Source organism: Gossypium raimondii, chromosome 2, assembly GCF_025698545.1.
Source record: "Gossypium raimondii isolate GPD5lz chromosome 2, ASM2569854v1, whole genome shotgun sequence".
Classification (NCBI taxonomy): Eukaryota; Viridiplantae; Streptophyta; class Magnoliopsida; order Malvales; family Malvaceae; genus Gossypium; species Gossypium raimondii.
The window spans coordinates 1,966,410-1,991,507 of NC_068566.1; the positions used below are offsets into that span (position 1 = coordinate 1,966,410).

Sequence of the window (25,098 nt, forward strand, 5' to 3'; positions counted from 1 at the left end):
TCTTTTAAAATTCCATCTTAAGTCATCACTTAATTTGGTAAAATTGTGATTTAGTCCCTCAAACTTATTCACCTTTTTCAATTTGGTCCTAATCCCACCCTTAAAATATTTACACCATTGGTCCTTCAACTTTTCATATTTACACTTTAACCCCTTAATTTTTGAGTATTTACTCTTGGGCAACAAAACTTTTCTCACTTTTACGATTTAATCCTTTCTTGAACTAATATGTCATAATATACGACCCAATGTTGACATAACTCCAAAATTTCCCCTTTTTGACGCTTTATTTTCTTATTTTATTATATCAAAGATAATATCTTACTGTAAAGATTTTCGGGGTATTACATTTCTCTCCCCTTAAAATAAATTTCGTCCTCGAAATTTCCTTGTTTTCTTTTGATCATGAACTTCATTTTCCTTTCCATAAGAATAGAAGACCTTTAGTAGATTACTTTTGAGTCATTCATATAATCCTATGTTTCCTTTTGCTCAATTTACAAGGAAATTCATAATTAATATACATTCTCAGTTTTCTTGAAATATCAAACATATAATGATTTATTGGTATATAGATATTAATTTATAGTTCATCTCCAAATTTTCAACAATAACAATTAATAAAATTAATATCGTATATCCTCAAACTGAATTTAATCATCTTGTGAACCTTTGGTTCATGTCCTTTATTTTCAGTCTCCATTTAATTCACAATTTCAACTTTCTCATTTCTTCAATAAATCAATCGATCAATTTCATTCGTTTTTGTAATATCACTTGTTTACCCCTATTAACAAGTATGTAAGCAATAAATGCTTAGTAAGCTCGTATAAACTTTAATCATGTTCATTCATTTCAAATATGAAATTTATAATTATCAAGAATAATTTAATATTGATACCACAATGCTCATGTGGCTATATTCATCAACTCACAAGGTAAATAAATCCACATCATTACTTGTTCATTTTATCCCTAGCAATATAGGATTTTAAACAACTTTAACTCTTCATAATTTCTTTCTTTTCATTTTCATTTCTTTACTTTCCACTCTTCTTCCATATGCGTGACACACATGTCATAAACATTTCATTCAACCACAATCACAAGCTAATACATTTCCGAAGTCTTTTTCGAATTGATCACATGATAAGTTATTTCATAAGAAATTGTATAATCTAAACCTTACCACTTTTTAGTGAGTGCTAGCCTATTTTCACTTAAATACTTTCCAATTCAATGCATTATATAATTAATCATAATACCATTCAACCAATAGCTTGGCACTTGCCTAAGCATCAAGCAAGAATACATCAAGCAAGAATACTAGATAGTGTACTTGCACACATTACATATAAACTCATTATGCATAATTTTCTTGTATCAACATATTAAAGATAATCATACATTTACATGTCATGATACATATCATTCTCTTGTCATTTCTTCATAAACATATATCATTCATTTTATTATTTTGATATTTCATGTACCATCATTTTCATGAATTTCGTACATACCAGTAATAGTTCATTTTAAATTCATGTTATCTCACTTCAGAACTTTACCCGTTATATCATTTAAATATCAATGGTTATATTTATTTCAGATCAATACCAATAATAATTCAATTCCATGTTTTCTATTACCCTTATTATTTTTCCATATTTATCCCGTTGAATATCGTGGAAATTCGATGGATTTTCAGAGGTACACTTTTAGTGTACAAGTCCGGATACGTCAATTCATATCCATGTGCACACATTTTCCAATTCAAAGAGCACACTCCCGCGAACCTCATTTCTTACAGCGGGATTACCAGTCCAGGCTAAATCCCCTGCAAGAGAGCACACTCCTGCGAACCTCATCCATACAATGGATTGCTAGTCCAAATTAAATCCTCAGAATAAACTCATAGAGTATTGTCGGATTACCACCCAAGCTAAATCCTCAGCAACGACAATTACTCTAATGAGCTTGGATCCAATTACCACCCAGCTAAATTCAGACCCTAATTCGGATTACCCGTCCGGGCTAAATCCATTTTCCACATATTCTTCGGGAGGGCTATATCAAGATCACCCGTCCGGGCTAGATCTTTTTCACACATATTCTTCGGGAGGGCTATATCAGGATAGGATCACCCGTCCGGGCTAGATCCTTTTTACCGTCAATTCCTTTTCAGAGATCCATCGAATTTTCCTTCCATCCAACCGGGATTTCTTCCCCTTTTATCAAATATATCAATGTTTCATCAATTTTCATACAATGAACATTCAAATCATATTCACATCAACAACAAACATTTCAAGCATTTAAGAATATAATTCAAGTTACACGAACTTACCTCGTTACTTGTTCGTGTTTACAATTTCACTAATCTGACATCTTTTCTTTTCCACGTTCAAGTCTCGTATTTGAGTCATTCGGATCTTTCTAAACAAATTTGATCATCACTTTTATTCATTTCATATTTTGATATATTCAATTAATGCTCTAGGCAAGATTACCATTTTACCACTAAGCTTTTAATTAATGACGATTTCAATCCTTGGGCTCAGAAAAATAAATTCTTGTAATTTAAATAAATAAACAATCCATTTCATGTACTTCATATATCACTTTTACATGTTTTGCAATTTAGTCATCAACACAATATTTCTTGTAGCAATATGTTTTTCTTCTAATAACACATATAACATAACATTCATCATCGACATGTCTTATAAAACATTTATTCATACCTATATGAGTTCCGATTCATCATAATCAACTTTTTACTCATATACTATCACTTTCGACATTATCAAAATTAGCTCGGTTAGGAAAACATCTCTGTTCATAAGTAAAACAAATCTCATCAGAGTCGAGAGATATCACACTATCACAGGTTATATAATGGCATGTATTTCCAGACATCACATATACTACGTTTGGCCCGAGAACCGACTAAACCGTAGCTCTGATACCATTAAATGTAACACCCCTTACCCGTATTCGACACCAAAATAGGGTACGAGGCATTACCGGAGTTTACTAATTAATTTTCAGACATTTCATTTTTATCTAGCATTCATATTTATAACCAATCAAAATCAATACATTAATGAGCTAACGTTAACCAATTTAACTTATACATGCCATTATAACCAGAATCAAATCATCCAAAATTACCGATAGAACCAATGGATACTGTGATATATCTCCAACAAGCTTCCAACTCAATTTAGCTTCCGATAATCAGCTAAATGTATCAAATAATTATACATATTACCAATAATAATTTAATTCCAATAATAATACACACATATATATAATTTTCATTACCAAATAGCATTCACTTCAATTAAAATTATTACAGAATATAGCTCATTCGAGCTACTGACTAAATTGCGGAAATACCAAAATTCAGGGATATTTTGGAAGTTTTCTATTTTTCACAAATTTTCACCCAATCTTAATCTAAATTAATATTTCATTCCATTTACTAATTTAAATAATAAAACAATTCATTTCATGCAATTTAGTCACTTTTTGACATTTTTACAAATTTACCCTTAAAGTTTTACTTTTATTCAATTTAGTCCCTGAGTCTGAAACGTGCAAGTTATCCATGCTAACTGAATATTCATATATATATTTTCCTCCTCCTCCTCTCCATTCCACATCCTTAATTTATAATACATGCTTATAAGTAACATTATCTATGATTTCACAATTTACTTGTAAATTTATTCAAAGCTGTCCATTTGAGTCATAGCCACTAAATTATTTTTATCTTGAGCTACAGAACTCCAAATTAGGATCTTCTCATTTTACCTAAAACTAGACTCACATACATTCTTACCATAAAATTTTCAGAATTTTTGGTTTAGCCAATAAGTACAGTTTATTCTTTAAATTTACCTTTTTTCTGCTGTCTGACAATTCCGACCCTTCTCCACTAAAAATTAATTATCTCTTTGTTCAGAATTTGGATGATGTCCCCATTTGTTTCTATTGAAAATATACTCATTAAGGATTTTAAAGATATAAATTTTAACAAATAACTATTTTTGTACAATTTTTAATGATTTTTCCAAGTCAGAACAGGGGAACCCGAATTCATTCTGACCTTATCTCACAAAATTTATTATATCTCATAATTTACAATTCCATTACTTACACCGTTTCTTTTATGAGAAACTAGACTCAATAAGCTTTAATTCCATATTTTATTCATACTCTAATTCTATTTTCATAATTTATGGTGATTTTTCAAAGTGATCCTCTATTACTGTCCAAAACCATTTTAGTGCAAGATGTTTATTACCATGTTTATAACACCCTTATTTTCTTTCTCTACACTATTTCTCATCACTTTCTCTTATTTTCTCTTCACTAACATATCAAGAAAATTGGACCATATATACAAAAACTTTACATTAACATCATTTCCATGCTTTTTCAATAATATCAAACTTAAAAATATATTAAAATCTTGATGTACTTACCTTGTCATATTGATTTCAATCTTTAACTTGATTTTCTCTCTCTCCAGCTTCTATTTCTTGAATCTAACTTGATATTCTAGCTCCCCATAGTCTCCTTGTTATCTTTCTCTCTTGATGGATATGAAAATTCTTTTGATTTCTAGATAAAATGATGAATTTTTGGTGGAAGGACTAAATTGTAAAGAAAGTAAAACTTTCTTTCTTCTCTCTTCTAACGTGAATTGCATGGAAAAGATGGTGGGTTTTATCCTTCTCCTCTTTCTTTCCACATATATATATATAGTAAATATTAAAATAATAAAATAATAACATATCATTTAAAAATCAAATCAAAATATTAATAAACTAATATTTATTTATTTAATCTAAAATATCTCCAACATCATCATTATCTTCTAGATTTCTCTCTCTTCTAATTGACCATTTTGCCCTTCATGATCTTTTAAAATTCCATCTTAAGTCATCACTTAATTTGGTAAAATTGTGATTTAGTCCCTCAAACTTATTCACCTTTTTCAATTTGGTCCTAATCCCACCCTTAAAATATTTACACCATTGGTCCTTCAACTTTTCATATTTACACTTTAACCCCTTAATTTTTGAGTATTTACTCTTGGGCAACAAAACTTTTCTCACTTTTACGATTTAATCCTTTCTTGAACTAATATGTCATAATATACGACCCAATGTTGACATAACTCCAAAATTTCCCCTTTTTGACGCTTTATTTTCTTATTTTATTATATCAAAGATAATATCTTACTGTAAAGATTTTCGGTATTACATTTCTCTCCCCTTAAAATAAATTTCGTCCTCGAAATTTCCTTGTTTTCTTTTGATCATGAACTTCATTTTCCTTTCCATAAGAATAGAAGACCTTTAGTAGATTACTTTTGGAGTCATTCATATAATCCTATGTTTCCTTTTTGCTCAATTTACAAGGAAATTCATAATTAATATACATTCTCGCTTTTCTTGAAATATCAAACATATAATGATTTATTGGTATATAGATATTAATTTATAGTTCATCTCCAAATTTTCAACAATAACAATTAATAAAATTAATATCGATATCCTCAAACTGAATTTAATCATCTTGTGAACCTTTAGTTCATGTCCTTTATTTTCAGTCTCCATTTAATTCACAATTTCAACTTTCTCATTTCTTCAATAAATCAATCGATCAATTTCATTCGCTTTTGTAATATCACTTGTTTACCCCTATTAACAAGTATGTAAGCAATAAATGCTTAGTAAGCTCAGATAAACTTTAATCATGTTCATTCATTTCAAATATGAAATTTATAATTATCAAGAATAATTTAATATTGATACCACAATGCTCATGTGGCTATATTCATCAACTCACAAGGTAAATAAATCCACATCATTACTTGTTCATTTTATCCCTAGCAATATAGGATTTTAAACAACTTTAACTCTTCATAATTTCTTTCTTTTCATTTTCATTTCTTTACTTTCCACTCTTCTTCCATATGCGTGACACACATGTCATAAACATTTCATTCAACCACAATCACAAGCTAATACATTTCCGAAGTCTTTTTCGAATTGATCACATGATAAGTTATTTCATAAGAAATTGTATAATCTAAACCTTACCACTTTTTAGTGAGTGCTAGCCTATTTTCACTTAAATACTTTCCAATTCAATGCATTATATAATTAATCATAATACCATTCAACCAATAGCTTGGCACTTGCCTAAGCATCAAGCAAGAATACATCAAGCAAGAATACTAGATAGTGTACTTGCACACATTACATATAAACTCATTATGCATAATTTTCTTGTATCAACATATTAAAGATAATCATACATTTACATGTCATGATACATATCATTCTCTTGTCATTTCTTCATAAACATATATCATTCATTTTATTATTTTGATATTTCATGTACCATCATTTTCATGAATTTCGTACATACCAAGAATAGTTCATTTTAAATTCATGTTATCTCACTTGTAACTTTACCGTTATATCATTTAAATATCAATGGTTATATTTATTTCAGATCAATACCAATAATAATTCAATTCCATGTTTTCTATTACCCTTATTATTTTTCCATATTTATCCGTTGAATATCGTGGAAATTGATGGATTTTCAGAGGTACACTTTTAGTGTACAAGTCCGATACGCCAATTCATATCCATGTGCACACATTTTCCAATTCAAAGAGCACACTCATGAACCTCATTTCTTACAAATGGATTACCACCAAAGCTAAATCCTCGCAAGAGAGCACACTCTGAACCTCATCCATACAATGGGATTGCTAGTCCAAATTTAAATCCTCAGAATGTAAACTCATAGAGTATTGTCGGGATTACCACCCAAAGCTAAATCCTCGCAACGACAATTACTCTAATGAGCTTGGATCCAATTACCACCAAAGCTAAATTCAGACCTAATTCGGATTACCCGTCCAAGCTAAATCCATTTTCCACATATTCTTCGGAGGGCTATATCAAGATCACCCGTCCGGCTAGATCTTTTCACACATATTCTTCGGAGGGCTATATCAGATAGGATCACCCGTCCTGCTAGATCCTTTTACCGTCAATTCCTTTTCAGAGATCTATCGAATGTTCCTTCCATCCAACCGGGATTTCTTCCCCTTTTTATCAAATATATCAATGTTTCATCAATTTTCATACAATGAACATTCAAATCATATTCACATCAATAACAAACATTTCAAGCATTTAAGAATATAATTCAAGTTACACAAACTTACCTCGTTACTTGTTCGTGTTTACAATTTCACTAATCCGATATCTTTTCTTTTCCATGTTCAAGTCTCGTATTTGAGTCATTCGGATCTTTCTAAACAAATTTGATCATCACTTTTATTCATTTCATATTCTGATATATTCAATTAATGCTCTACCCCTAAGCTTTTAATTAATGACGATTTCAATCCTTAGGCTCAGTAAAATAAATTCTTGTAATTTAAATAAATAAACAATCCATTTCATGTACTTCATATATCACTTTTACATGTTTTGCAATTTAGTCATCAACACAATATTTCTTGTAGCAATATGTTTTTCTTCTAATAACACATATAACATAACATTCATCATCGACATGTCTTATAAAACATTTATTCATACCTATATGAGTTCCGATTCATCATAATCAACTTTTTACTCATATACTATCACTTTCGACATTATCAAAATTAGCTCGGTTAGGAAAACATCTCTGTTCATAAGTAAAACAAATCTCATCAGAGTCGAGAGATATCACACTATCACAGGTTATATAATGGCATGTATTTCCAGACATCACATATACTACGTTTGGCCCGAGAACCGACTAAACCGTAGCTCTGATACCATTAAATGTAACACCCCTTACCCGTATTCGACACCAAAATAGGGTACGAGGCATTACCGAGTTTACTAATTAATTTTCGACATTTCATTTTATCTAGCATTCATATTTATAACCAATCAAAATCAATACATTAATGAGCTAACGTTAACCAATTTAACTTATACATGCCATTATAACCAGAATCAAATCATCCAAAATTACCGATAGAACCAATGGATACTGTGATATATCTCCAACAAGCTTCCAACTCAATTTAGCTTCCGATAATCAGCTAAATGTATCAAATAATTATACATATTACCAATAATAATTTAATTCCAATAATAATACACATATATATAATTTTCATTACCAAATAGCATTCACTTCAATTAAAATTATTACGTAATATAGCTCATTCGAGCTACTGACTAAATTGCGTAAATACCAAAATTCGTGGATATTTTGGAAGTTTTCTATTTTCACAAATTTTCACCCAATCTTAATCTAAATTAATATTTCATTCCATTTACTAATTTAAATAATAAAACAATTCATTTCATGCAATTTAGTCACTTTTTGACATTTTTACAAATTTACCCTTAAAGTTTTACTTTTATTCAATTTAGTCCCTAGTCCAAACGTGCAAGTTATCCATGCTAACTGAATATTCATATATATATTTTCCTCCTCCTCCTCTCCATTCCACATCCTTAATTTATAATACATGCTTATAAGTAACATTATCTATGATTTCACAATTTACTTGTAAATTTATTCAAAGCTGTCCATTTGAGTCATAGCCACTAAATTATTTTTATCTTGAGCTACAGAACTCCAAATTAGGATCTTCTCATTTTACCTAAAACTAGACTCACATACATTCTTACCATAAAATTTTCAGAATTTTTGGTTCAGCCAATAAGTACAGTTTATTCTTTAAATTTACCTTTTTTCTGCTGTCTGACAATTCCGACCCTTCTCCACTAAAAATTAATTATCTCTTTGTTCAGAATTTGGATTATGTCCCCATTTGTTTCTATTGAAAATATACTCATTAAGGATTTTAAAGATATAAATTTTAACAAATAACTATTTTTGTACAATTTTAATGATTTTTCCAAGTCAGAACAGGGGAACCCGAATTCATTCTGACCTTATCTCACAAAATTTATTATATCTCATAATTTACAATTCCATTACTTACACCGTTTCTTTTATGAGAAACTAGACTCAATAAGCTTTAATTCCATATTTTATTCATACTCTAATTCTATTTTCATAATTTATGGTGATTTTTCAAAGTGATCCTCTATTACTGTCCAAAACCATTTTAGTGCAAGATGTTTATTACCATGTTTATAACACCCTTATTTTCTTTCTCTACACTATTTCTCATCACTTTCTCTTATTTTCTCTTCACTAACATATCAAGAACATTGGACCATATATACAAAAACTTTACATTAACATCATTTCCATGCTTTTTCAATAATATCAAACTTAAAAATATATTAAAATCTTGATGTACTTACCTTGTCATATTGATTTCAATCTTTAACTTGATTTTCTCTCCTCCAGCTTCTATTTCTTGAATCTAACTTGATATTCTAGCTCCCGTAGTCTCCTTGTTATCTTTCTCTCTTGATGGATATGAAAATTCTTTTGATTTCTAGATAAAATGATGAATTTTTGGTGGAAGGATTAAATTGTAAAGAAAGTAAAACTTTCTTTCTTCTCTTCTCTTCTAACGTGAATTGCATGGAAAAGATGGTGGGTTTTATCCTTCTCCTCTTTCTTTCCACATATATATATATAGTAAATATTAAAATAATAAAATAATAACATATCATTTAAAAATCAAATCAAAATATTAATAAACTAATATTTATTTATTTAATCTAAAATATCTCCAACATCATCATTATCTTCTAGATTTCTCTCTCTTCTAATTGACCATTTTGCCCTTCATGATCTTTTAAAATTCCATCTTAAGTCATCACTTAATTTGGTAAAATTGTGATTTAGTCCCTCAAACTTATTCACCTTTTTCAATTTGGTCCTAATCCCACCCTTAAAATATTTACACCATTGGTCCTTCAACTTTTCATATTTACACTTTAACCCCTTAATTTTTGAGTATTTACTCTTGGGCAACAAAACTTTTCTCACTTTTACGATTTAATCCTTTCTTGAACTAATATGTCATAATATACGACCCAATGTTGACATAACTCCAAAATTTCCCCTTTTTGACGCTTTATTTTCTTATTTTATTATATCAAAGATAATATCTTGCTGTGAACATTTTCGGGGTATTACAATTGGCGCTTCGATCCACTCCACTGTAATATCAGGGAGATAGGATTTGTAACTCGTAACTTTTGGAAAGTAAGATTCGTTGTTGTGGCTTAAATCTTTTTAACTGCAATGTCGGGGAAGCAAGATTCGCCGTTGTGGCTTTAATCTGTTCCGCTACACCGCCTGGGAGGTACGATTCGTTGCTGTAGCTTTAATCTTTTTAACCGCAATGTCAGGGAGGCAAGGTTCACCGTTGTGGCTTTAATCTGTTCCACTGCACCGCCTGGGAAGTAAGATTCACTGCTGTAGCTTTAATCTTTTTAACCCCAATGTCAAGGAGGCAAGATTCACCGTTGTGGCTTTAATCTGTTCCACTACACCGCCTGGGAAGTAAGATTCACTACTGTAGCTTTAATCTTTTAAACCCCAATGTCAAGGAGGCAAGATTCACCGTTGTGGCTTTAATCTGTTCCACTGCACCGCCTGGGAGGTAAGATTCACTGCTGTAGCTTTAATCTTTTTAACTGCAATGTCAGGGAGGCAAGATTCTCCGTTGTGGCTTTAATCTGTTCCACTGCACCGCCTGGGAGGTAAGATTCATTGTTGTAGCTTTAATCTTTTTAACCGCAATGTCAGGGAGGCAAGATTCACCGTTGTGGCTTTAATCTGTTCCACTGCACCGCCTAAGAAGTAAGATTCGTTGCTGTAGCTTTAATCTTTTTAACCGTAGTGTCGGGGAAGCAAGATTCACCGTTGTGGCTTTAATCTGCTCCACTGCACTGCTTGGGAGAGTAAGATTTCAAATTTTCAACCTACTCCACTGCTGCTTAGGGAGATAAGGCTCTTGATTTCACCGATCTGTTCTGGGGAACACGACCTGTATAATACACCTAATTATGCCTAATGATTAGGATGGCATGATCAAAATGAATCAAATGCTCCTAACTAGACATGTGTGAATGGTGTTTGTATGAATGTAGATTTTTTTTGGAGAATGATCCCGCTTAGGTTGTCATCGCTCGAAGTTTGTTAAGGTCTTGTCACTGTTGTGCTTCAACGCTCTCCTGCCCGGCTGGCGTTTTTAAAGAAACACTTAGTCAAATTGCCCCCACTGTAAACCTCAAAGTTCAATCCACTGAGATGCAAAATTGTACCATCATTCTCCCACTGCAACCCGAGGGTAGAAATATATGACTTTTTCTTAATCCTCTCCTATCACAATTTAGGGATACAGGATCTAAATCTCTCTGGTCCCTTACACCATTCTCAGGGTGTCATACCAAAGGCTCATGTACAAATAAAGGCTTTCTTCTCCGAGAAAGCCTCTTCCAATTGCCTAATGATCATTGCTTGCTTGTTTATTTAAGCTTTGTCACCAACATGACATCTTTTCATTTTGTTCAATCAATGTATTTGACAACAAAATCCAAAAAGAAAGTCCAAATTTAGACTCTTCCTTCTCAAATTTCCAACCTCTAAATTTGGTGCTTTCTAAACAATAGTCCTGTTTCAGGTTCCTCTAATTATCCAATTTACGATTATTGAGTTAGCTTTGAAAATTGTCCATAAAGCATGAAGTTTAGATTATGATCTGTTTATATTGTGCTCTGGGTTATTCCCCTCATCATTATACTTAATATCTGGTGTTAATAGTTTAGCAGCATTTCTGATTGTTGCATTTTGAAGCAATAAGTATGTGATTGCTTCTATAATGTTAAAAGCGTTGATCTTTCTATTAATTAACTTAAGTTTATCCGGATAAATGCATTACTGAATTCCAAAGAAAACGGGGCAAATTAATGGCGTATAATTTGATAACCTTATAGATAGATGATGCAGATGGGATAGGCGTTGAGTGACACTGCATTTGCCTTAGAATTGAAGCTTGATAGGTTTTTCTTTTCCTGCTATTTTCATTGTTGATTACTTGCTACTTCTGATCACAACTTGATATGGAAATGGGCCTTTCTATATGAAACTGGTACCTCTTTTCCAAAAAAGCTGGCCATTGTTTTAATCTTAATAATAGCACATAATCAACTGAGTTTAAACCTGTTATTTGTTTCAAAATTTGTTGCTGATAATAGCCGATGGGCAGGCAACTTACCTGCTTTGTGTTGTACAATAATTTGTTTAATTTCAAATGCTTGGTAAATCCTCCTTAAACACACTCAAATACTTGGTTTGGGAATAATTATAAATTATACATTATAATCTAGTCCTAGTATAGAATGACCACAGCACTAGGCAAATTTGTTTTTTATCCTTTTAACCCCGTTAGTTACTGCAAGACTCCTCCGGTAATGATCTTCCGTTGCTGAAATTTGAGCTTTCTATCTAAAGCATGTTTTTAAGTGAAATATTTGTCAATAGTTTCTATCTGGTAATGGATGCAGGTGAATAGAAGTGTTGATACAGAGCATGGCCAACTAAGCCCACAAGAAACAAAAACAGTCGAAGCAATAGTAAAAGCAAGGTGCTATATCGTCGCTTGTGTTCCCAAATGATGTTTTCTTCTATGTTCAACTTCCTAATATACCGATTACTTTGCAGTGAGTATCCCTTGTCTATTATTTTAGTCGGAGCTGGAGTTGAACTTGGAATTCAAGTTGTCTTACAGAAAAACATGGAGATGTAAGTTTTTCTTTTTCAAATTGAACCACTCTTGGACCAAAGAGTGGTTGAAATGAATAGATCCTTACTAATTATTTGGGGCAACTCTGGAAAGTCAATTGAAAAGCAGGAATTTTTCTCTCAATGAATGGTTCCCTTTTAGAGTTGAGATTTTGAAGAACATAGTTACATTCTTGCTTTGAGATCCACTTTTCGAAACTGAAGTGAATGATCAGTTGGTACCAAAGGGTTGTGCTATTGTTCAATACATTCATCATCACCATTCACAAGAGTAGGGCCTATCTATCAATGGTGATTAAAATTATATTGGAATATAATTATAAATGGAATGCAAAGTAACAAAATTAGTGGCAAATGAGATCTAAGAGCTAGGACTCAAACCAGATATCAATTTTCTTTTTTGGGTAAATTGTAACTTTTCCTTATCAACAACTATTTCATAAAGACCAAAACATGCAGAATGTTTAGGTTTGTACTCTGTAGTTTGGGCTTCTTTCTAGGATTGCATCCTTATTTGATATAAACCACTTGAAACTATTTATGCCTTTGATACATAAACAACTTATTGGCTTCATATCCAGGGTGGAGTTTGTGATTCCGACTTTGGGTCTGCATATGGCTGTCAATGACTGTGCAGCAGTAGCAATTGCAACTTCTATGGGTGTTCCTGTTAGTCTGAGGTCCGAGTTTGTTGTAGCTGAAAGTGGCATCAAGATAGTGAATGACGCTTTCAATGCCAATCCCATTAGCACCAAAGCCGGCATCGACACGTTGAAAAACATCGATTGTGATGGAAAAAGAGTTGCTATTCTTGGGGACATGTTTGAACTAGGTGCTCATGAGACAAGAGTACCATGAAGAGGTATTAAACTATTGTCTTGATGCATGTATTGATGTAGTTGCCATTGCTGTGCAGAGGTTTCATTCCTAAAATCTTATTCCTAAAATCTTGAACTGTTTGAATATGAATGATGTAGTCCTCGTGAAGGGTGTGTGTCAGATGCAAATGGTGAAAGTTGTGGATGCAATTAAGGCAATGCCGAGATTCACTCATCCTTCATGTTCGGGTTCGGAGAATTGAAGGCAAGAACAAGGATGACAAATCTGATAAAAACAACTGATTAGGAGTCGAACTCTTAAAATAGAGTCATTACCATGTCTGAAAACAACTTTTTGTGTTTGTAATATTTGGATGGTATAATGACATGATAGAATGTCGTTACAATGTTGTAACTTTTTGATGTTGTAAAATTTTATATCTTATGGATTATGACATATAAACTAATGAAATCATGTAACTTTTGTTAATATATGAATATTATATTTTGATGTGAAATATAATTCTCAAGTTATTTATTACTTCTAATATTTTGTTTTTATTGTAGAATAATTAGATTATTTGTTTCACTAATGATATTTTAGCATATTAAATATGTATTATGCGGTTTAAAAATAATAAAGTAGATTATATATTATTTTTATAGTATTATATATTATGATTTTAGTAAATTCATATAAGAATATTTAATATATATTAAGAATTTTATTAAATTATATATTTTTATTAAATTATATTTAATAATAATTATGTTAAAATATGATTAAATTATTTATTATTTATTATATATATTAATAATAATTATTTTAGATTATATTTTATAGTATTATATATTATGATTTTAGTAAATTCATATAAGAATATTTAATATTAAGAATTTTATTAAATTATATATTTTTATTAAATTATATTTAATAATTATTATGTTAAAATATGATTAAATTATTTATTATTTATATTAATAATCTTATTAAAATTTAATAATAATAACAATAATCATCTACCTAAAAAAAATTCTGCTAAGGGTATTCTAGTCATTTTAGTTTTTTTCCTTATGCTATTACAACATTATTCCATTCAACCAAATACAAGAATACTATTACAGTTCTATTCCATTCCATTCCATTCAACCAAACAATTGAATTACTATCACGCCTCTATTCCATTACAGCTCTATTCCATTACACCTCTATTCCATTATAGCGAATCAAACGTGCCCTTAGGGTTTAAGCTTTAGATAAATATAGGATTTCGAAAACGATGACGGCTATCCGGGTAGGATTATCCTTTCATGGGCCTAGCTTTTTCTTGCAAACGGACTATAACTGTGTGGCCCAAATAACTTTAGATTATTTCGCTTATGTTTTAAAGTTTTTAATTATAGTTTATTTAAGGGTAACCTATCCTATTAGTCACTATTCTTTTGTATATTTCTAATTTAATCAGCAAACTATAAAAACATTCAATTTAATCACCAAGCTATCCCAATTTGTTTTTTAGTCTGTGTCGTTAAAGCATAAGCAGCTCTATAACATAAATTTTTTATAAAAAAATTATTTAAAGTCGTGGGCCGATCACATTATTATCTTACATTGAGTTTAAGGATAATTAGGCTCGAACTGATACCTTCGCCACGGCAAGGTGACACTTTACCGCTAAGTTATATCTCTTCCCTGCCCCCATCAAGAAATGGAACTGACTAATCCTAAGCCAAAGGATCGGGAAACTCAACAATGCAAATTCTTATTAAAAAAAGGGATATCCCTGGAGTTGAATAAGAATGAAAATTAACCTTGTACTTATTAAGACGTTGTGAAACTAATTTAATGTTAAATTCTTTGAAAATATTTAAAAACTCAGTATTACTGTTTTATTATTCCCTCAACAAATATAATGCAGTTTTAACAGTTTTAAATACACCGAAACGATTTTGAAGAACCAAATCTTCACACGATTTTGAAGAACCAAATTAATATTATCTATTTTACAATTATATAAGAAATTAATTAATATATAAATTAGAAAATACTAGTTAATCTAAACCCTAAACCATAAACCTAAACCCTAAAACCTTAAACCCTAAACCCTTAACACATAACATCTAAACCTTAAACCCCATCCTTTAAACCATAAACCATAAATCATAACCCCTAAACCCTTAATCCATAAACCTTAAAATAATAACTCCTAAACCTTAAACTCTAAACCATATACCCCAAACCAAAAACCTTAAACTATAGTGATAATTAATTCAATATTTTAAAATTAATACTATCTCTTTTACGATTATATAAGAAATTATTTAATATGTAAAATAAAAACACTCAAGAATGTACCCAAAAACTTAAAAATTATTTTGAATAATAGTATTTTAATTTTTCCATTTTTAACAAATTTTTTCAATTTTTTCATTTCAAATTATTTCTACGTGTCATTATTTTTTTCTCAAGATTTTGAATATTCAATTAAAAATAATTTGAATTTTAATTAATATAAATAAACCAATTAAATAATAAATAGACAGATAAAATATATTTTGCGGCGCTTTTTCAAAAACGCCATTAAAAATAGAGCACTAGCGGCTCTTTTCCAAAAACGCCGCTAAAGCCCCGAGCATTAGCGACGCTTCTTGAAAAACGCCACTAAAGCCCCGAAAACTCAAAAAAACAACATAGTTGGGCTTAGGTTTTTTGCGGCGCTTTTTGGAAAACGTCGCTAATGCTCATTTTTAGCGGCGTTTTCCAAAAAGCGCCGCTAATACTCGATCTTTAGCGGAGTTTTTTAAAAAGCGCCGGTAAAGCTTATTTTTAGCGGTGTTTTTTTTATCCAAACGCCACTAAAAGCATGTTTTGGTGTAGTGGACATACTAGATTTATAATTGCCATTGAATACTTTCTAATGCTTGTAAGTTACTAAAAAGTCAGGGATAGTATGTGGTGATTGTTTTTCATTTTATTCAGAAATTTATATAGTTTTATAATCGATATAAACGCTTTTGGTTTTGTGATATAATTTTATTCGATCATGGCTATGGGTTGTGGTCTATATCTAATTTTTTGAATTTAACTTTCGAATGTTATATTTACTTTTAATATTTAATATATATTATTAAGATTTTCAATTTTTATTACATCTTTTAAACAATTTTATTTTAAGGTATTTCAAAATTATAGCATGATCAGAAATTTTGATTTTCAAAAATTTTAAATTTTAAATTTGAATATAATATTGATATATATATATAAAAAATAATTTAATTAAAGTAATAAATCATTAAAGTGATCTCTATAGTGAAAAATGTTTTGTTTAAAAATATAAAACATTGTGTGGATGTGATTTAAGTTGTGTTAATATCGATTGGTGCAAAGGAAGGTTAATATTTAACAAAATTACATGTGCAATTATAGTAATAAACATGTGACAATTATTTGATTTTACATCTAAGCAATAAATCAGTTCAAAGGAAGATTTATTGCCCATGTTTAATTACTATACCAAGATATCACTTACAAATTAATATTTTGTCCAAAGATGAAATTTAATAAAGTGTTCAATATCTTGAGATGGGTTTACCTTTATTCGAATTTATTATTGTTTTGCTTTATATTCAAAGCCTTATATGAGATTGCTTTGTTTGATTAAACTACTATTACACCTGTCCACATCACTGTCAACATTAACTTGATTCCTATATTGAATGGTATCAACTTAATTTAAATCATGGCAAAAGAATTTTATGGTTGTTCTTAGAGTCATGGATCTTGACATTGCATTAAGAATTGATCCTCCTTCAACATTTACCAATGAGAGTGCCTCTAATGAAAGAAAGAAGAGATCAAATAGCATGTGTATGATGGTCATGAATAAGGCTATTATAGAAATATTCAGAGGCACTATGTCTAATAAGATTACCATAGCTAAAGAATTCATGGTTAACATTGACAAAAATAGTTTGTCATGAATGAAAAATTTGAAACCTATATGCTTTTAACAAATCTAGTTTCAATGACGTATAAGGGTGAGTGTTCGATTGAATCAAATAAAAAAAATTTTAGTTAATCGAGTTGATGAATCCTATTTTATCATCCTAACTCGATTTAAAATTTTCTTGAATCGAGTCGAGTTAGAAGGAATTTGAATCGAAAATATTTGTTCGAGTTAAATTTAAAAAAATTACTTTAGTCCTTATAGCCATTGTCACCTACCATAATCAAAATTGTTATTAACTTTCATCCCCTCATGATTTATTTATTAATATTTTATATATGGGTAGGGGTAGTGTTCAATCGAATTGAGTTGAATCAAATCAAGTGAAAAATTTCGAGTTAACTAGTCCTATTTTATCATCCTAACTCGATTTAAAAAATATTCGACTCGAGTCAAGTGAAATGAAATTCAACTCGAATCGAATCGAGAGAAATTGTTCAAGTTAAATTAAAAAATTAAAATGTCAAATTAAAATCTTATTACAGTATAACTAATTTCATCTTAAAGCACATAAATTTGAAACCATATAAAATACTTTAGCATGATAAACTTGAATCATTAATTAACTTATTTAGATCCCCAAAATTATTATTCTAGAAATTTTTAATTTTTAACTTTCTTCATATTTTTCTATAATTTGTTTAGAAATTTTATAATTTTAAAAACATATAAATTTTGAAATGTTTATAAATATTTTGAATTTTAAAATTATTTTGAATTATTTTGTATTTTTTGTTGAGAGAACGAGACAAATTTACTTATTTTCATACTTGATAGGGACCAAAAGAGTATTTATACCAATTTGTTATTCAAGTTATTCAAATTGTAAAATTCAACTCGACTCCAACTCTAAACTTGAATTACTTATTTGAGTTAACTCGAATAACTCGATTCAATTAACTTGAAATTTAAATTTTTATTTTTTTAATCGAATCGAGTTCTGCTCACCCCTATATACGGAGTTAGCTTTTTCGCTTGCTTAGTTGCTTCAATTATCTTCTTATTCTTATCATCATGTATTTTGAAATTTAAAAAATATTTTTAAAATTTTAAAGATAAATGTAAATTTGATACCAACAAAAATTTTTAACACAAAAATCTTATGGCATCATCAATAATTCAATTTTAATAGAAATTGATATAGATTTAGCATGATTAAAAAATTCAATAATATAAATAATAAAAATATGAAATATAATTCAATAATATAAATAGTAGATATAAATTTAAAAGAACAGAATTGTAGTTTGGGGCTAAGTAAAAATTACGGGGGAAAATTTTTTTGAGGGATTTAGGGGAAGTAAAAGTTTTAGAGAGAAAATAAATGGAAAAAAGTTTTGAGTGCTTGGGGAAGTAAAATTTTTGAGCAGGAAGTAAAAGTTGGAAGGAAAGTAAAATGAAAAATGTTTGCAGTGTTTGAGAGAAAGTAAAATTTTTTGGGGAAATTGGGAGGAAGAGAAGTAAAATGTTTGATATTCAGTTTATTTAAATTATTCGAGCTCAAAATTTAATTCAATTCAAATTTAAAATTCAAAAAAAGAATTAAATTAATTAAATTAATTTGATTATTTCAATTTGAGTAAATTAAAATTTGAAATGTTTTGGAGTGAAATTGAATTTTGCTAACCTCTAATAACGTGTGCGAAAGGAACGACAATATGAAAACGTCTCATCTTGCTTCAAAATTTGGTTGGAGATCCTTAAGTAACAAAGAATTTGAGTTTTTTTTTAATTTGTGAATATCAAAATCACAAATTGTTTTCCATCAAGCAATTTGATATGATATCACAAATTTTAAATTGAGATTTCTTTCGAATTTAAGTTGATCAATGTTGAGTTTAGCTTAATAAATGAGAATTTGGAGCTTAAATTTTACAACTACTTCAAAAGTACCCTCGGCTCATGGTAGCAGTTGGCAGGATTAGGCCCCAATCCCATGCTGTAGCAGTCCCATGAGGAGCTCATGCTCCTCCTTTTGAGTCATCACCTGAAAACAGAGAAAGGGGGTTGGCCATTTTTTTACAGCAATTAAAAATAGAGAATAATCTTGGTTCCCAGCAGCTAGCCTCCACCACCATCATCATCTTCATAGCAACATCATCTTCCATCAAACCACCATTCCAATCAAACCTTTTCTACTCCACCGCACCACCTCCTTTGCACCCATTTCTTTCGAAGCTTTGGAAGTAGGTGAAGTGATTTTTGGTTTGATTTTGGAAGAGTGGAGCCGGTAGAAGCAAGAAGGGGGGAAGGAAATTAGTCTTTGGTTACCTCTGGTCACCATAAACGGCAGCATCAACGGCGGAGCAGAGGCTGTGGCTAGGTTGTTTTTTTTTTTTTTTAAAGTAGAAGAGGAAGAGAAAGGGAACGACAATTTGTATAATATACGATTTCCATTAGTTTTGGCGAGAAAGACTATCATTTTAATAAATGGTGAAAAAGACTATTTTCTAAAAACCTGAGTTTATATATTTCTTTTTAATACAATGAAATTATTATTTTTTATTTTTAAGTGTTTTAGTATTTATTTTTTTGAGTTAGTTTCACTCCACCCCTAACACCAAAGTCGATCAAAGAAATTATATTAGAATAGAAACCTAAACAACCCTTTGTGTTGATTGAGGCCACACCTCTAACTGATTAATGGCACATGTTGTCCCTTATTGCTGCAAAAGAGAATATATATATATATATATATATATATATATATATATGTAAATTGAGAATTTTATTCATAACTTGTTATTTTAACTGAATATCAAAGCCACATGGATCGTGTTACTAAAAACCTTTCCATAAACAAGCAGTAAACAAGTTATAACTATCACAAGGCAGAGATTGTTTAATCATAAATCTTCCTAGCCACAAGGATAAGAGGATATTTTTTGCGTGCAGTGATACCAGGTTTAACATCGAAGTCTATGTCTTCTTTTGTCATCGCAATCGGCATTTCCCAATCGAACTTGTATAGAGGATTAGCAAGGGCAAGTTCCACTACTGCAACTCCCATATGCATTCCAGGACAAACCCTTCTACCAGCACCAAATGATATGAGCTCAAAGTGTTGTCCTTTGTAGTCAGTGGGACTACCGATGAACCTTTCAGGATAAAACTCTTCCGGCTTTTCCCAAGTTTCAGCGTCTTTTCCTATTGCCCATGCGTTCACATAAACTAAGGTTTTGGCAGGTATATCGTACCCACCTATGTTGCACTTTCGGAGTGTTTCTCGTGGCACTAACAATGGAGCTATTGGTTGCAATCTGAAGGTTTCTTTTACCACAGCTTCTAAGTAAGTCAAATCTCGAGTATCATCTTCATTTACAAAACCTCTTTTCCCGATCAAACTCCTCACTTCCGCTTGAGTTTGCTTCAAACACTTCGGATTTTTCATTAGAAAGTCCATGACCCATATTATAGTGGCTGCGGCTGTGTCTGTTCCAGCTATAAACAAGTTCTGCAAGAAAATCATGGGTTATATATATGTACTAAGTGTGAATCTTAAAAGTTAATTAATGACAAAAAGTGTCGAGTAGAGATGAAATGACCATAAGAATAGCTTTTATCTGATCGATAGTCAGATCAAATGAAAAGTCGTGATCCTTCCATGTTTGTAGTAACACGTCGACTATGTCCTCTTGTTGCGGTTTTAGCCTATTTGGATCAAGATGTTCATCAATGAGTTGTTGATAAAAAGTATCAAGTTCTTTGAAAGTTTTTTCAAGACGACTATGCAATCCAGTGAATCTATCGAGCCAACCCATGTAAGGAAAGAAGTCAGAAAAACTGAAGCTTGATAATATGGCTTGACTTTCATCAAGCAGCTCATGGAATCTGCTTCTTTCTGCTCCTTCTTCGTCATACCTCTTGCCGAAGGCTATTCTACAAATTATTGTACTGGAAAGGCACGTTATTGCTTCACTCAAGTGGACAGGTTTAGAATCAACAGATAATTTGGATATTTTTTCAATCAAGCGAGCAACTTCATCTTCTCGGATGGGACGATACCGTTGCACTCTACTAAAGAGATGTATAGCACATATTTTCCTCATCTCCCTCCAGTAGTCATTATACTGTGAAAAAGCCAAATCCGAGGAATTGTAAGATAATTTATGACTACAACGTCGATGAGGTCTACTGCAAAAGTCAAGGTCATGGGTTTTCATAACAACTTTAGCCATCTTCGCTGAAGAAACTACAAGGATTGGCTTAAACCCAAATCGCAAGTACACGAGAGAACCATACTTATGAGAGAGTTTGCTAAGAAAAATATGAGGGGCTGAGTTATCAAACAACTGCATATGTAAGTGACCAGTCAAAGGAAGAGAAGGAGGGCTAGGGGGAAGACGACTAGAATTGCCATGTTTTAGGAGAATGAACAGGAACAAGGAGAGTGGTAGAAGAAAGACCAGAAACACTACTATTGCCATTGTAATCTACTCAATGAATCTGTCAGAAAGTTGGGAGGGATGCTCCCTGTTGAAGTCAAACAGACTTTCAAAGTCGGCATAAAATTGAAGCTAAGAGTTTCTATTCAATTTGGCCTGCAACTTTACAAAACGTGGCTTCGAAATTGATTGCAAAGTGGCCTGCAACTTTACAAATTGGCCTGCAACTTAAAGGGTAAACATTATACATGCTTACTGGAAGTTTCATGATATATTTAAAGGATAAGTAATCATTAATGTGGTAAACTGTGTTTATATGTATATTCCGTATATTAATGTGTGTGCTCAAACTGAAAAAAAATTGTGTGAGAGATAGAAAACTAGCTGCGGTTAATTAAGAGAGAAGAAAAGTTTGTATTTCTAATGTGTAATATTAGTGTGTAATAAAATTATTATTTCAACTATTAATTCTCAATTACGTTTTCAACACGTGGTGTTAGAGTTAAGTTCTTGTTGGCGCCAAAATGGTAAACATGATTCAATTATAGATTTCAAAATTAACGAAGACAAATTATGACAATTGAAGCATCTAAATGAAGATTTTGATCGGTTCTCAAGATTGTTGGGACGTTGTCAAAGAAGGATATGTACAGTTGTCAAAGTGGCTTTGACAAATGAAGAAAAAAGAGAATTGAAATAAGCTCGTAAAAAGGATAAGAAAGCGTTGTTCTTTATTTTTCAAGGTGTTGATGAATCAACCTTTGAAAATCAGATGTGAAAATTATGTGTCGCAAATTAATTAACTAAAAATTTGACTATTACAAGTGCATATATCAATTAACCGTATAGCTACAGTGAGCAAAGATATCGCTCCCACGAAAATTAAAAGTACTAGTAGTTACCGTCTTTCTATTATTTAATCGAATAATTCTAGTGATTGATTTAAAAACTAAAATTAACTAAATTATTTAACTAACGAACACGTCAAACAACAAATCAGAAAAACAAATGATTAACAACCAAGAAGCAAACAATATTCAGGAAAGAATTCACCTAGATTTCATCTGTCAATATCAACTTAAATTACGCAATTTCTTTACTTAATAACTTGAACCATAGAAATTCCTAAATTATGGTAATATCTCTTTCGAGAATAAGAGCAACTAACTCTTGGTTGATTAATTGAAATTTCTTTCTAATTAAAACTTCTATTATCGCATTAACTCACGTTATGGATTCCCTTATTATATTTGACTCTAATCCGGTAGATTTATATCATTCTATTTCTAGGATTGCATGTAACTCCACTCAATTACGCAAGATCTACTCTTAAACAGGGTCTATTCCTCCTCCGATTAGAGCACGTCAAACATAGATCAATAATCTAGAAATATTAAACCAAGAATTAAGCATACATAATTGAGAACAAGAAACTAAGAATTTATTGCATAAAATAAAAATTAAACGACAGAATTCATCATAGGGTTCATCTCCCTAGGTATTTAGAAAATTAGTTTATGCTTGAAAATGAAAACATTCAAGAGACAATATAATCGAAAGAAATAAAGAAACTCATCATAATCTCCTAAGAAATCAAATGGGAATCTTCAATATTGACGGAAATCTGCTTCAGAATCGGCTTCCATGGTATATTTCGAGTTTTTTCTTGAATATTCTATGGTGACCCCTCTTATCTTCTTATTTTTGTCATATATGCATCTCAGAATGCCCAAAAAAACCTAAAAATCACGGTTTTCTTAAGTTCAGAGTGCAAATCCGTGAAATTCATGTTTTTATCTCATTCTTAGGTTTACTCTGAACAGCGAAAATTTTTTATTTTTAGGAGATAGAATGTGTGCATCTCGAGTCTCCATCTTTCCACCAACACGCTTACAAGTATGGGGTCCAATTTACGCCCCCTACCCATACAGGTCACGTGCAAAAATTCTGCATCTCTCAAGTATGGTTTGATTAAGGAAGATGGAGGAGCCGGTAGATTACGATTATACGTCTCCAAAATCCGATCTTCCGACTATATATAAAAAAACATACAAAATATTAAATTTCAATATCAAAAGAATATATTTAAATTAAAATATATTAAATATAATAAAAAAATTCTTACATTTGCAATTGATTGACCAAAATGTACTTGTCATCCAAACGTATCAAAGATTTTGTCATTACTAATTTTGAAAAATATGAAATAAATTGTAATATAAAAAATAATTTTAAAAACCTTAATACAATTTTAACAAAAAAAAATAGTTGGGAGAGGAATAAATATTTAGTGAGAAATTAAGAGGGAATTGAAAGAGATTTGAGAATGTGAGAGAGAGGAGTTGAGATTGAACTAAATAAAAAATAAAAGAATTAAAGGGTTATATAGAAAAAAATATTTGTTAGTTGGGAGAGGGGTTCAGTGGCTATTTAAATAGCCGTTGGGAGGGGTAATCGTTGTGGAAAAAGCTTCTAGCTGGAAGCGGTTTTCTGCCAGTCCACTGAAAACGCTTCTAGATGGAAATGTGTCACATCCCGAAAATTGGGTTAGTAGAACCTGGTCATTAAACCGGGGGTTTAGTCAGATATTGGAAACTAGGGTGATAACTAGTAAATTAAGTATGTGAGTAACATAATCAAGTTTTTATTTTATTAATTAGCTCAAAACTAAATTCAATTTTGAGGTCTAATTGGGAAAAATTAATTTTAATTGATTTAGGATCCAATTGGAAAAGAGAATAATTAGGAGTGACCAAAAGGGCAAATTGCCCAATTTTTGTAAACCGGTTTCCTACTTGCAACCACTCATGTATTCCCCCTTCTTTTTAAAACCCCAAATCATTTAAAATTTCCCAAAACCTCAAATCAGAGAGTTCAATTCTTTCAAAATCAATTCATTTCTTTAGATTTATTAACTTTTCAAACACCAAAATGACTCCTAATTTCAAACGAAAATTGCATTTTCTCTCCCAAACTCATCATTATTCTTCTTGAGTTCAAATCCTGAATTAAAGCTCTAGATTTTCGTTTTCATCGAATTAAGGTAATATTTTGACTTTCTAGGATTAAACAAAGAGTGTTATTAATTCAGATTGAGTTTTAAAT

The 25,098-nt window shown here is 30.8% G+C and overlaps 1 pseudogene; it reads right to left on the bottom strand.

The window, feature by feature from the left end:
• Window positions 1–22,069, bottom strand: part of LOC105787614 (cytochrome P450 83B1-like) — a 48,038-nt pseudogene extending 25,969 nt beyond the window's left edge.
• Window positions 22,070–25,098: the final 3,029 nt, after the last annotated feature.